Consider the following 15,428-nt stretch of genomic DNA (forward strand, 5'->3'; position numbering starts at 1 on the left):
ATAGTTAAAATAATGCAAATGTTATTTGTTTGCAAACATAAAGTATGGGCCATCTATGAAAAACAATTAGGATTATAGAACAGAATATATGTGTTTATCAACTTTATCAGTGTAAAATTCATTTCCACATTTGGGGAAAGTAAGGAAAAGATATAAAGAGAAAGTAAGGGGGCCAGGCACTGTGGCTCATGCATGTCATCCCAACACTTTGGGAGGCTGAGGAGGATTGGTTGAGCCCAGGAGTTTGAGACCAACCTGCGTAACATAGTGAGATCCCATCTCTACAAAAAATGAAAAAATTAGCTGGGTGTTGTGGCACATGCCTATAGTCTCAGCTACTCTGCAGGCTGAGGTGGGAGGATTGCTTGAGCCTGGGAGGTCAGGGCTACAGTGAGCTGTGATCACACCACTGCACTCCAGCCTGGGCAACAGAGTGAGACTCTGTCTCAAAAAAAAAAAAAAAAAAAAAAAAAAAAGACAATAAGGGGGAGGTAATGCTTCATTTTGCATAGTTGGGAATCAAGATAATCTGTTGTTAGTAATACAAGAAACAAAAGCATAACTATATTATTTATATTACAAAAGCAATCTTTAGAAAAACAAAAAGGGATATATAAGTATTGAGAGGAGAGGAAAAGGAATGATATGGTATGATGAGGTAATTTTTGATCAATTATAATAGGAAATAGACAATATCTCAATGGATAAAGGGAAGATGGCAGTATTATCTTTTTAAGACAAGGGCTCGCTCTGTTGCCCATGCTGGAGTGCAGTAGTACAATCACAGCTTACTGGAGCCTTGACCTCCTGGGCTCAAGTGATCCTCCCACCTGAGCCTCCCGAGTAGCTGGGACTACAGGCATGCCACCACACCTGGCTAATTTTTGTATTTTTTGTAGAGAAAAGGTTTCACCACGTTGCCCAGTTTGGTCTTAAAGTCCTGGGCTCAAGCAATCTGCCTGCCTTGGCTTCTCAAGCTGCTGGGTTTACAGGTGTGAGCCACTGTGCCCAGTCAATATTATATTATTTGAAGATATGGGCTTACTTCTCAAAAATTAAAAATGGAAACATTTATAAAAGTTCAAATTGGGCCAGGTGTGGTGGTTTATGCCTGTAATCCCAGCACTTTGGGAGGCTGAGGCAGGGCAGATTGTTTGAGGTAGGAGTTCGAGACCAACCTGGCCAACATGGTGAAAACCCATCTCTACCAAAAAATACAAAAATTACCCGGGCATGGTGGCATGCACCTGTAGTCCCAGCTACTTGGGAGGCTGAGACAGGAGGATCCCTTGAGTCTGGGAGGTGTGCAGTGAGCCAAGATCGTACCACTGCATGCCAGCCTGGGTGCCAGAGTGAGACCCTGTCAAAAAGAAAAAAAAGAAAGAACACGTTCCAATTGACTTTCTCTGGAAAACAGGAATGGAAATTCAAGAAGCTCAAACAACTCCTTGAGCAGGATAAACATAAACAACAAAACAACACCAAGGTACTATACAAAGGAATGACAACAACAGCTCTAAATACAGGAAGGGGGAAATGGAAGTATACTCAATTAATTATAAAGAAAACAGGAAAAGAGGAAATAATTTATGTTAACACAATTACCTATATGACTAGGTTTAACTCTGTTATCTTGCTGTTTGTTTTTTGTTTGTCTCATCTTTTTTTTTCCCTTTATTTCTCATTTCATATTCTCCTTAACTGAATTAGAACAACTAAATATTTTTAAAGATTCCATTGTTAGGTATACCTTCTTAGTGTTTTTTGTTTTGTTTTGTTTGTTTTTAGTGGTTACTTTAGGGTTTACAGTATGCATCTTTAAGTTATCGCAATGTGTTTTCAAATGCTATTATATGTCTTTATGTATAACATACAATCCTTAAAACAGTATATTTTCATTTCACCCATTGATCTTTGAATTATCGTTAATTACATTTTACTTATACACGTGTTTTGAATTCCATAGTTCATTATCATTATTTTTGCTTTGAACAAAATAATGTTTTTAGTTATTTTTTAAAAGAAATTTTAAAATAATAAAAATATTTTGTATGTTCCTGTATATTTACCAGTTTATTTGCTCCTTATGCTTTTGTGAAGATCCAGATTTTGAACAGATTTTATATTATATTTGCCTGAGGAACTTACTTTAACAATTTTTATAGTACAGGTCTGCTGACAACAAATTTTCTAAGATTTTGCTTTGTTGATGGATATGTTTGCTGGGTATAAAATTCTTGATTTACAATTTTTTTTCCTTTAGCACTTTTCAGATATTTTTCCATTATCTTCTTCGTTATATAATTTGGATGAGAAGTCTGCAGTCATTCTTTCTTTGTGTTTTGTGTGTTATTTTCTTCCCTCTGCTTTTGCTGTTAAGGTTTATTTTTCCTTTATTAGTGTTTGTTAGCAACTCCAAGAAGCCTTTTCTGACTAATCCATTTCTGTACTGAACATTCCTTTATTTTTCATTGCTGTATCACCTAACAGATTTAAATGTTGTATTACTTTATACACAGGTTTTTTCTTCTTTTCTTTTTTTTTTTTTGAGACGGAGTCTCACTCTGTTACCAGGCTGGAGTGCAGTGGCACCATCTCGCCTCACTGCAACCTCTGCCTCCCAAGTTCAAGCAATTCTGCTGCCTCAGCCTCCCAAGTGGCTGGGACTACAGGCACATGCCACCACGCCCAGCTAATTTTTGTATTTTTTGTAGAGATGGGGTTTTACCATGTTGGCTAGGATGGTTTTGATCTCTTGACCTTGTGATCTGCCCACCTCAGCCTCCCAAAGTGCTGGGATTACAGGCATGAGCCACCACGCCTGGCTTTTTTTCTTTTTTTTAAATTTGAGATGAGCAGTATATTGCTCAGGGTGATCTTGAACTCCTGGGCTCAAGAGAACCTCTGACCTCAGCCTCCTGAGTAGCTGGGATTACAGGCATGTGCTACCATCCTTAGCCATTGAACAGTTTTATAATTACCTTTCATTGTGGTTTCTTATTTCCTTACTAATTATAGTATGGGCACCTTCAAAGGAAGATACTCTTTTCTTTTTGTTTTTAGTAAGTTCTCAGTAAATAGATACTAAATGAGCCTATGGCAGGAAAATGCCCAAACCATATAACATAGCCAATATTGTTAAATTTCTGAGAAAACAGTGTCCATTTAATTTTCTGAGGCCATTTATTTTATTATTTAATAGTCAAATCTCTCTTGCCCTTTAAAAGTCTACTTTAGTTTGGTTCATTTTGAACATTAGAAAAAAAAGATGCTGCTACTTTCCCTCTTTAAATAAATAATCAAGTTACACTATAGATTGGAGAGCTAGAATGTAGTGGTGATATTTCATAACTTTGGGAGAGTGCCCTAAATATAACACTTCGGAGAAGTAATTTATTGGTAAGCAACTTTGTTTCTTCAACGATGATTGGGGTCATAGTAGGTCATCACTTTGTTGAGTTTAGAGTTCACCTATGGAGAATATCAGATTCTCTAAAGAAGTTACATAGCCCAAACAAGATTGATCTATTGATAATGGAAGAGTAATGAAAATGTACAGGAGGCCTCAGGTAGATATCTAATACATTTTAATCATACATCTTTTTTTTTTTTTTGAGACAGAGTCTTGCTCTTCACCCAGGTTGCAGTGCAGTGGCACAATCTTGGCTTACTGCAACCTCCTCCTCCTGGGTTCAAGTGATTCTCCTGCCTCAGCCTCTTGAGTAGCTGGGATAATAGGTGCACACCACCATGCCCAGCTAATTTTTGTATTTTTAGTAGAGACGGGGTTTCGCTGTGTTGGCCAGGCTGGTCCTGAACTCCTGACCTCAGGGGATTCACTCGTCTCAGCCTCTGAAAGGGTTGGGATTACAGGCGTAAGCCCCTCTGCCTGGCATCATATGTCATTTTTGAGAGAAGTGAAATTTGCTTTCCACCATTACCCATTGTAATTTCTTAATTCCTTGTATTGAACTAATGCAGTTTTAGTGGTCTCTGTTTTCAGAAAGGTGTCTCTTAACATGTTAAGCTTTATCTTAAAATATTTGTATTGTTGGTTTAGTTTTTCCTCAACTTTTATGATTTGAGTTTTGTTATCACTTGTGTTAAATTTTATTTTGATTGCTCTAGGACCATTTTTTCAAATAAATTCATGTAGATCAAGGTTGTTTCAGGTCTTTTTTTTTTCTTCTTCAATGTTAACTTTGTCTACATGCTCATTTCAGGTCAGACATTTGATGAACATTATTACGTGTTTCAGGTTTTAGTCTTACCATTCATAGTATTAAAAATAAAGTCAACTTAGTATTATTTATGTAGATTAACATATAGTTGATTTCTTGATCTAAGTAGAAAGTAAAATTATTGAATAGAGTGGACACCAAGATGACTTCATGTAGAGACAGTTGAAAAAGTGAGGTCTTACTCTAAGTCTATGACTGTCACTAAACTAACACTGTCTTGAAACCTAGAAGGTTATGTATCAAAGCTTACTCTGTGATATGCCAGGGCAGTTTGATGGGAGTATGATCCAGATCATTGGTTCTGGATGCTAACATTTGGAAATGATTTCTTTGGTGGAGCATCTATGACCTTGGAACTATGAATTACCTTAAAATTTCTTTTCAAGAGAAGAAGCATTTGAGAGGAAGCGTAAAGAAAATATTTTGTTTATAATTTGCTATAACAATGATTTAATACAGTTTAATATTAAACATCTCTGGAGACCTAAAATTTATCTCAGTTGGTTTTCACTGGTGTTTCTCTCTGACACATGGTGTGAATCAACTGTCCTTGCAACTTGAAAGAGCAGAGAGTTCACTGACGTAACTCCCTTGTTCTGGGAATTGTTTCCATTGTGCCTTCAAAAGGTAGGGACATGAAAAGCTTTGGCTTGTGGCAAATTCTCTCCAAGTTGGACACAGTTGGGGGGCTGAATATTGGCTTAAGGAAGTGAGGTTGGTGGCTTTTTCTATTTCCTGGACTTTTTCTAAAGAATCAATATTAACTTTTTCAAGTCTCTACTTGACGTTATGTGATTAACAGTCTTCCCTGTTAAAATTGGAAACCAGCAAATCTCCGTTTAAATGTTGGTGCATGCCAGGGTTCTTTGGTTCTTCTTTCTTAGATTCTAGAGTTTTTTAGGTTTCTGCCCTTTCCCACACTGGATTTTTTCTTTTGTGAAAATCTTTCTGTACCTACTTAACAAAGAGAAACATTGAAATGAAAAGTTGAAATGGCAAAGTCATTGTCCCAAAAGGTCTCACAAGACTGGAAAAATGGACCATAGTTAATAGTAGTAAATTGTAGATTCAGAGTATCAACTACCTGCATATAGCAATATAGAAAAGCACATGGAAAAATTTTATGACTCTGAGTTCAATATACAGCATGATATGACTGTCAAAACTGCATAAGCATTAGTATTAGGCTGTTAATAGGAGCTAAGTAACAAGGTTAAAGGAGATGGGCCTTATTTTTCTACTTTGACCATGTTTGATTTAAAAATTGTTAATATTTATAGAATGTTTTCTGTATGCCAGGCACTGTTCAGAATTCTAACATTATCTCATTTAATCTTCACACAGCAACTGTACGAAATGGTTTCTACCATTATCTGCATTTTGCTGATGTGGAAACTGAAGTATACAGAGGTTTAATAAACTTGCCCAAGATCACACAACTATTAAGTGGCAGAACTAAGGCTCAAATCCTGAAAGTCTGTCTGTGAAGCCTGTGTTCTTGCTCACTGTGCTATACTGCCTTTGTTGTTACACTTAAAGAAAAGTGACTGCTGGAACATGTCCAGGGGGTAAAACTAGAATTGAAAGGCTGTTTATATGTAGAATAGTTGAATAATTTGAGATTGTTTAGTCTGGAGAGGGAAAAAAAGGGATCACGGACTTGTTCTCTCTGGTCTTTTTAGGGCAAAAATAATTTAAATGGTGAAAATTATAGAAAGGTAAGTTTTAGTTTTGTATAAGAACTTTGCAACAGCTGTTGAAATGGGATTCTTTGCCTTGCAGTGAACTTCTTTTTACTAGAGATGTTCCAGCAGAACCTGGACTAGTATTTATGGACATAGCTGGAAAATCTGTTATGTCTGTGAAATTGGACTGGATCATCTCTGAGGTTCCTTTTTTCCCTGTACACTTCAGTGTTAAAGAGAGTTTATTAAAATGGGCTAGTCTATACTGTCCTCAAACAAATGCTTCTAGAAAAAACACACAAAATTGTTTCCTAATGGAAACATGGCACCTATGATGTGAGAAGAGGGGGACCAGATTTATTTTCGTCTAAAATGTTTTTTTTGTAAATAGCTTTATGATGTTTGTAGGGAGTTTTTTTTTTTGTTTGTTTGTTTTGTTTTGTTTTTGTTTTTGTTTGCATATCTTGTTAGTGGACTAGGAAGCAAAAGAAAGTGGCTTACTTTTTCAGTTGACAAATCAAGTTATTTACTAATAGATCAGATGTTCCATCATAATAACCTTTGAAGCTACTCTCTTCTTTCCCCTTCCCATTTGAGGGATAATAAAATAACATTAACTGATGGGTTTTGTAGTTGCAGTAGAAGGGATCTAGGAATCTGCTGCATCAATTCTTAAATTAAGAATTTCAGGATATCAAATGTATGTACTTTTTTTTTTTTTTTTTTTTTTTGAGACAGAGTCTCACTCACTCTGTCACCCAAGCTGGAGTGCAGTGGTGCAAACATGGCTCACTGCAGCCTCGACCTGCAAGGTTCAAGTGATCCTCCCTCCTCAGCCTCCTGAACAGCTGTACCACAGGCACACACCATGATGCTCAGCTAATTCTTACAAGTTTTGTAGAGATTGGGATCTTGCCATGTTGCCTGGGCTGGTCACAAACTCATTGGCACAAGCAATCTTCCTGCCTCGGCCTCCCAAAGTGCTGGGATTACAAGCCTGAGCTGCTGTGCCTGGCCCATATATATGTTTTAAAACCATTTTGATATCATGATTAATTACAAGAGGAAGTTAGAATATGGAAAAGATACTAAATTTTAAAAATTCTGACCAGTGATCATTGCTTCTTGGATTTGTGAGGGATCGATCCTGAGAAGGAGTTTTCATTTCATTTGTCAACCTAAAAAAGGAACTCAGAGAGATAGGCTGTTTAGAACAAAAGAGTTTATTTGGTAATAGCAAAGGTTTGCAACCTAGGGTGTACATGCTATGAAAATCATAGGCCCACATGAGGAAAACTAGGACAAACTGGGAATTTTTAAAGACAAAGAGAAATTTAGGCAAACTGCTTTGAAACAAAGCTCATTGATCTCAGGGACACATTGTAGGAGTTGGCACTAATTCATTTGGGGAGATAGCTGTTGCTGGGCAACTGTCCAGGTTTGAATGTCTTATCTGAAATACTGTAGGCCAGAGGAAATTCCTGTGATAATCTGTTTGCTCTGTTTACAAGTACTAACAAGATGTCCAGGTATTTCAGGAATGCAAGGGAGAGAGTTTCTTTATGGCCTTCCCTGACTTCAATTTGGTTAAATTTTGACATAAGTGACTCCATTTTGTTATAGTTAACCACTACATTATTGTTTTAAGCATTTTTTTCATTTTAGATAATTATTGAAAAATAGACTTCTAGTTACACTGAATTTTTGTTGTTGTTTGGTTTTCATTTTAAATAATATTTTATCGAGCATCTACTATGAACCAGGTACTGTTCTAGAGTCTTTTTTTTTTTTTTTTTTTTTTGAGACAGAGTCTGGCTCTGCCGCCCAGGCTGGAGTGCAGTGGCCGGATCTCAGCTCACTGCAAGCTCCGCCTCCCGGGTTCACGCCATTCTCCTGCCTCAGCCTCCCGAGTAGTTGGGACTACAGGCGCCCGCCACCGCGCCCGGCTAGTTTTTTGTATTTTTTAGCAGAGACGGGGTTTCACCGTGTTAGCCAGGATGGTCTCGATCTCCTGACCTCGTGATCCGCCCGTCTCGGCCTCCCAAAGTGCTGGGATTACAGGCTTGAGCCACCGCGCCCGGCCTGTTCTAGAGTCTTAAATGCATTTTATTTTTTCAGTTGGAAAAGCAATACATGTTTATTTAAGTAATAGATAAAGTAATACAGAAATAGAAAAAATTCAGAATTGCATCATCTAAACGTTGTATTAGTTTGCTGGTTTTCTTTCTGTCCTTGATTATTTTCTATAGAATTGAATTAAAATATTTGGACATATTTAACTTTATATTGAATGTGTATGTAGTTTTACATTTGTGTTTTTCACCTCACCTTCCTTCTTGCTCTCCTCTTCCTCTTCCATTTACTCATCTTCCTTTTCCTCTCCCTCATCCTGTTTCCTTCATTTTATTATCCTTTATATAACTATGGCAACCTGGGAAAGGTAAATGCTTTTATGTACTAGCAATGTGAGAAAGGTTGCTTCATGTGCAAAATGATGATAATAACTTCTGCTAGGATTATTTTTGGGGAATAAGTGAGTTAATGAATATAAAATATTTAACAGGATTTGGCACATATTTAAAAAATGCTTACTTTTACTGCTATTTTATAATTTTGGGCTGAATTTAACCTTTAATGGTCTGTGTGATATTGCGGTAATAAAAATAGCCTAGATTAAATTACTGGGTGGTCAAATAATTGATCTCTGTTTTTGTGTGCTTTTCATGAGTTATTATTGTAAGTAACTTTTTTTTGCTAATGTTCTTGAGCCATCACTCCGAATTCAGAAATATATATCACAACTTTTTTCAGAACCATGATTAGGTATAAATCGACTTAGCTGTCCCACATGTTGTGTGGCTGGATTTCCCTACAGGCATCTATGATAATCATTTAATAGAATGCTTAATCCAGGCCAAAATAAAGTAATGAAAAATTGTGAAATACCAGGACATTTAGCATTGTCCTTTGTTCAGCTCCCTATGACTCTACATTACAGTGTCTAGGTTTGGCATGGGACTGATGTTTATCATTATGATACAGAGTTCTTGGCTACTTTTATATTCTACCAAATATAAATCTTTGACAGACTCCACCTGACACCCCCCCGCCCACAGTTAAAAACGTCCCCCCCTTAGAAAAAGATTTTGCCAACAAAATGTTTCTCTCCTTTGAGAGTTAACTTTGTAATTTGGAGCATGTAACCATGATGTTTCAGAGCCGTCTAACTGTTTCCATTGTTGCAGCCTGATTGTCCATGGTTTAATCATCAGTAGTTAAGAAGTAAAGCAAAAAATGGCTCCAGGCTGCTCAGTACCATAAAAAATTTCCACCTGGAAGCAATTTTTTCTAAAAGCCCGTAGGGACTGCTGTCACCCTCCCCCTTCTGTTGGCAACAAGGGCCAGAAACATCAGTTCTCTTCAGAACCAGGTCTTGTTGCAGTTTAATCATATTCCTTCTCCTAGCTTCCAGAGAAGGTTAGAGGAGAGCTAGGGAAATAACAAATTATTGCCAGACACTACTCTCCTCCTATAATAGATTTCCTTTAGCCATCTAAATTTCTCCTTTTCTTCCTCTGTTTCTTTCTTTTTCTATTTAACATTTTAGCTGAAGTGCAAATTATTTGCACTGCTAGAACTTGAATTGACTTTTTGGTAAAAATATTTATTATTGAACTCTAGTGCTTCTCTTTGGGGAAAGTTGAAATGTTGAAACATTTTTGGGCACTGCTTTGGCTCTTCGTCACTTTATAATGCTTTCTCTGTGGGATACAGCCATTGTTCCAGGTGTAAACTCTCAAGGAACTCATGGTCTTATAGGGCAGATAGACATGTAAATAAATCATTACTGTATAGAGTGTTCACCGTAGTACCCTTTCAAAAATATGAACAAATAAACATTCCAAAGTAAAAGGACATTAACTGTGCTTTCCACCAGTGAATATCTTTAGTAGTGGTGCCCATTGATTTCTAGGCCCATTATCCTAATGTAACTTCTGGATAATACTAGGCATTTGTTCAAGAACTTTGAGGCAAAACAAGATGACAGTACTCCTGGTGAAATTTACCTCAAACCACATATGGCTTCATAGGTTCAAGACCAGTTCAAATTTATACAGTGTCAAAGTGAGAGCCAGTTGGTGAATGATTATACCGTGACTGTTCAGGAGTAACTCTTATCCTATATCCTTATCACACACTCCTTATCAAGGATAGGGCTAGGTGCTTCAATAGATTTTGTTTCATCCTTAAAAATATAGATTTTTAAATATATTCCTTATAAAACTAGACTATGGGCAGGCACAGTGGCTCATGCTCGTAATCTCAGCAGTTTGGGGGGCTGAGGTGGGAGGATTGCTTGAGCCCAGAAGTTTGAGACCAGCTGGGCAGCATAGTGAGACCCCATCTCTGCTAAAAAATTTTTTAAAAATTAGCTTCGTGTGGTGGTGCATGCCTGTAGTCCTAGCTACTTAGGAGGTGGAGGCTAGAAGATCCCTTAAGCCCAGAAATTTAAGGCTGTAAGTGAGTCATGATTGTGCCACTGTGCTCCAGCCTGGGCAACAGAGTGAGATACTGTCTCTAAAAAAAAAAACCAAAAAAAACCCCAAAAAACTATTAAAAAATGAAATAAGTAGAACTAGACTAATACATGCTGCAACAGACTGTTATTGTAGATTAAATTTGGCTGGGTGTGGTGGCTCACACCCTGTTATGCCAGCACTTTGGGAGGCAGAGGTGGTAGGATTGCTCGAGGCTAGGAGTTTGACAGCACCCTGGGCAATGTAGCAAGATCTCATCTCTACCAAAACGAAAAAAAAAAAAAAGAAGTTGGTCTCATTTGGGAAAAGATGCCTAATATCAGCAAGTAGGAGAAAAATAGTATTGAATTCGAATCTTTAAAGAATGGACTCATGGTCTTGTTTAGTGTAAATTCCTCCATAGTATGCAAGCTTAAGCTCTTCATGGTTGCTTTGGCTTTATGAATAGTTTCTTATGTTCTACCTTGGTGGCTCACACCTGTAATCCCAGTACTTTGGGAGGCCAAGGTGGGAAGATTGCTTGAGCCCAGGAGTTTGAGACCATCCCAGGCAACATAGTGACACCTTGTCTCTACAAAAAAATGAGCTAGGCATGTTGGTGCCTGCCTGTAGTCCCAGCTACTCAGGAGGCTGAGGCAGGAGGATCGATTGAGCCTGGGATACAGAGTGAGACCCTGTCTCAAAACAAAAACAAAAACAAATCCTAAAAACTAAAAAGGTGAGGAGCTTCTGTATCAGGTTATAGTAGTTGTGTTAAGGAGAGACGTTTTAGGAAAGAGTTGACTTTTGAGCTGAACCTTGAGAGATGAGTAGGAATTTGCCAGAGAAGTGATGGTAAGGAGATTGCAGGCAGAGGGAATACATGCTACGCTCAAGGAACTTCAAGTAGAGTTGTAGAGTGAATGTGGGGAGTATTCAGAGATAATGCTGGACATGGAGGGGGTCTTACATACTATGCTAAGGACTTTGGACTTGATCCTGAAACAAGATCCTAAAGTTGTGTGTATGTGTGTGAATTTCTGTCTTTCAATTTCCGAGTACAAGGTCTCATTTAAAAAATTACTGTCAAAGAAGTATTGAAGATGAATTGTTACAAATATAAGAGGAAAGTGATAAAAACAAATGTTCAGAAGAGAGATGATAAGGACATGAGTCAAGGCAGTAGCTGGGTGAATAGGGAGGGGAAAGAGCATAGAAGAGCCATTATGGAATTAGAAACGATAGGTCTTGGTGACTAGTTATGAGGAGGTATGAGGTGAAGTAAGGTGTCAAGGTTAACATACATATTTCTAGTTTAGGTAACTCAGTAGCTGGTGTTATCTTCAATTGAGATGGTGAATACTAGGAGCGAAATGTGGGTTTGGGTAGAAAGTTAAATAATTTTTTTTTTTTTTTAAATTCAAGAGACATGCCCCTTGCCGTATTATCTGGGTTGGGTTTGAACTCCTTGGTTCAAGAGATCCTCCCATTTCAGCCTCCTGAGTGGCTGGGACTATAGGTACATGCTACCACGCCCAGCTGAGTAGTTTTTGACATGCACGGTTTGTGATGTCTTTGAGGATGAATGGTGGTTAGGTATTCAGGTTTATAGGACTTGACAGAGATATATCCTGGTGTTATTGGTTTGGTAACCAGACTTGTTTAATACTAACAACTGAGGTATTGATGATATCTCTGAGGGTGTATATATATATGAAGAGTGAGAAGAAATGATCAAGGAGGTATTCAGGGGTAGAGGGAAGAAGAAGAATTATTGAAGGAGACTGAGAATGGGAGAACCAAGGAGGAGTGTAATAGAAGCCCCGGGAATAGAGATTTTAAAAAGAGGGGATAGTTTGTGGTGGCACATACAAAAGTGAAGTCAAGTAAATGATGAACTTTAAAGTGAATGTTTGATTTGACAATTAATAGTCTTCTATTGACTTTAGCAAGAATAGGTTCATTGTGAGTGGTATAGGTAAGAAACAGATTACACTGGTTTGAAAAGCAAGTGTAATTTGAGGAAATGGAGGCAGTAAGTGTAGTGTGCTCTTTTAAGATCTTAACTGAGAAAAGGCAGGGGAGAGAGGTGGGGGGGGGAGAGAGAGAGAGGGAGAGAGAGAGAGAGAGAGAGAGAGAGAGAGAGAGAGAGAGAAAGGGAAGGGAAAGGATGCCAGAAGGAAATTTATCAGAAGAGAGATTTTCATTTAGTGCATTTTTTTTTTCTTTAAAATGATGGGCTGTGTTGTTTTGTTAAGATGGGGGCATGTTTTGAAAGAAATCAGCTTCCCCCACCAAAGAAAGTATTGATGGAATAACCTTCCTGGAGTGGAAGAGATACAGGATTTTGAGAACACAGGATTAGTCTTGCATTGAGATGCGCTGTCTATTTCATAGAGATAAGAAGGAACAAATATCAGGGTAGACAGAGATATAGACAGACTTGTGTATTGGAATGCAAGAAGTTAAGAATATTTTGTGCCTAGTAAGCCTGAAGTTTTTAAATGTAATACATGGCAATACCATTTGTTGTGAAAGGCAGTTGTAGGATTGAGATTGGCATCTTAAAGAGAATGGTGACAGTTTGGAAATGATGCTGTAGTAATGGAAGAATGAGCTGATAAAAGACATACCAAAAGTTTGCACGGGTCTAGGGGTCCATATATTTATATAATTAGCTCCATCATAGCAACGTTCTGCACGCTACTAAAGTTTAGCTATGAAGAGAAGGGATAAATAGGCAGCCAGTTCTAAAAGTTTGCTAGATATAACTGAGCAGAGATGGGGCTACTTTTGGTAAGGCTTATGGGTCTGTCTTTTTATTTTGAGGGTCACAACTTCATTACATCTTTTATCAATTCTGGGAACTTCTCAACTATTTAAAAAAAATTTACATGTCTCTTATTTCTTACTGGAGCTCCCATTAAACCCATTGTATTCTCCATTCTCTTCTTTAGTGTTTTCCATCTTTCGTCTTTATGCATTTTGTACTTTTTATATATACACCTCCCAGTTAAGTATTTTCCTTTCCATTTCTTGTTTCAAATAACAGTTGTTATAGTTTTTATTCTAAAAGTTCTATATTTCATTTCCGGTTTATCTATTTGTAAACCAAAAATAAATTTTTTTTTTTTTTTTTTTTTTTTTGAGACGGAGTCTCACGCTGTTGCCCAGGCTGGAGTGCAGTGGCGCGATCTCGGCTCACTGCAAGCTCCGCCTCCCGGGTTCCCGCCATTCTCCTGCCTCAGCCTCCTGAGTAGCTGGGACTACAGGCGCCCACCACCGCGCCCGGCTAATTTTTTGTATTTTTAGTAGAGACGGGGTTTCACTGTGGTCTCGATCTCCTGACCTTGTGATCCGCCCGCCTCGGCCTCCCAAAGTGCTGGGATTACAGGCTTGAGCCACCGCGCCCGGCCCAAAAATAAAATTTTAAGGCACCCCCACCATCTCAATGGACCCTTCCTGTCAGTCAAGGGCATTCCAGAGTTAACCTGAAAATCCAAGTCTGATGAGAAATATTTACAGTCTATTCTACCCGCAGCCTGCTACTTGGAGGCTTCATCTGCATGATAAAATCTCGGTCTCTACAACCCTTTATTGTAACCCAGACATTCCTTTCTACTGATAATAACTCTTTCAGCTAGTTGCCAATCAGAAAAATTTTAAATCTACTTATGACCTGGAAGCCCTTCCCTGCTTCAAATTTTCCTGCCCTTCCAGATCATACCAATCTAAATCTTATATGTATTGATTGATGTATTATATCTTTCTAAAATGTATAATAGCAAGCTGTACCTCAGCCACCTTGGACACATGTCATTAGGACCTCCGAGGCTATGTCACAGGCCTGTTCTTAACCTTGGCAAAATAAACTTTGTAAGTTGACTGAGACCTGTCTCAGATATTTTGGGTTCATATATTCATTTTTGATAGTTTTTTTTTCTTTTCTTGGTAATTCACTTTTATATTTCTTTAAACATCTTACACATTTATTTTTAATGTATACATATTAATGTTTAAGCCATTGCAAGCCTGATTTTGCTATTTGTGTTTCTTCTGATTCTTGTTTTTATACTTTGTTTCCTTGTATGTTTTATGACTGTTGATACTTAAGTTCCAGTTCTAAGGAGTATTATTTGTGAGAATTCCTAGAAGTATGGGTAAAGGTATATTTCTCTGGAGAAGATTTGCCTTTGCTTCAGTCAGTTATTTGAGGGTATTAACAACCATGCTGGGACTACTTTAAAAATAAGTTGTCAGTTGAGATTTCTCAGACCACAGAGGACTGATAGTATTAGTGTAGACCTCCCTTCTGTGAGAAGGCTGGCATGTGATTTTAATTATCATGGGAGTTTTCTCCTTCCCTCACCCAGAGCCAACACCAGATAGGCAAGTTTACTTGCAGTCTCCAAGTAAATGGGGAAGTTTATGGGGAAGTGTTTTTCTATTTTATCTTTTACTAAGGATGTATCTTGGGGGTATCTTGGCTTCGTTCATTTGAAGGCCTCTGATTTGACTCCCCATCTTGTGTGGGCAATAGGCCATGTCTCTTTTTCTCTGTATGGCTATAAAATAGAAGCATTAGGTCAGAGGTGATTAGAGAGATTAGGTTAGAGGTGGTTAGAGGTGATTAGGAGTTTGATAGTAGAAATGTTTTTCACGTATCCAATCTTCCATACTGGTCATGGAGCTTCATCCTATTTTGCCTGCTTTGTTCTATATTATGTTTTAGGATGGAAACTATTCTGATGCCTTTCATCCATCCTCTTTCATGTACTTAATTGCTTAGAGAGTTAAAGAGTTTTAAATTGTGGTCACTTTTGGCCATGGGGTATCAGCAGACAACTGCTTATGGGTGAAATTGGACCAGGAGTTGAATGTGGTATTGTTAGGTCTGGTTCTTTCTCAGAAAATTAGAAAAAGTGTGTGTGTGTGTGTGTGTATGTATGTATGTGTGTGTTTGAGGTATGTATATGTATATATGT

At 37.8% G+C, this 15,428-nt stretch overlaps 1 protein-coding gene and 1 non-coding gene across 25 annotated transcripts in view; one reads left to right on the forward strand and one right to left on the reverse strand.

Annotated features, from left to right (window-relative positions):
• EXOC6B (exocyst complex component 6B) overlaps window positions 1-15,428 on the forward strand; it is a 678,312-nt gene that overhangs the window by 72,114 nt on the left and 590,770 nt on the right. The window lies entirely within an intron of this gene.
• On the reverse strand, window positions 4,187-4,251 carry LOC114672030 (small nucleolar RNA SNORD78). Its single transcript, XR_003722229.1, has one exon. It is a non-coding gene; the product is annotated as a small nucleolar RNA SNORD78 (small nucleolar RNA).

The sequence above is a fragment of the Macaca mulatta genome, chromosome 13 (genome assembly GCF_049350105.2).
Source record: "Macaca mulatta isolate MMU2019108-1 chromosome 13, T2T-MMU8v2.0, whole genome shotgun sequence".
In the NCBI taxonomy this organism is placed as follows: Eukaryota; Metazoa; Chordata; class Mammalia; order Primates; family Cercopithecidae; genus Macaca; species Macaca mulatta.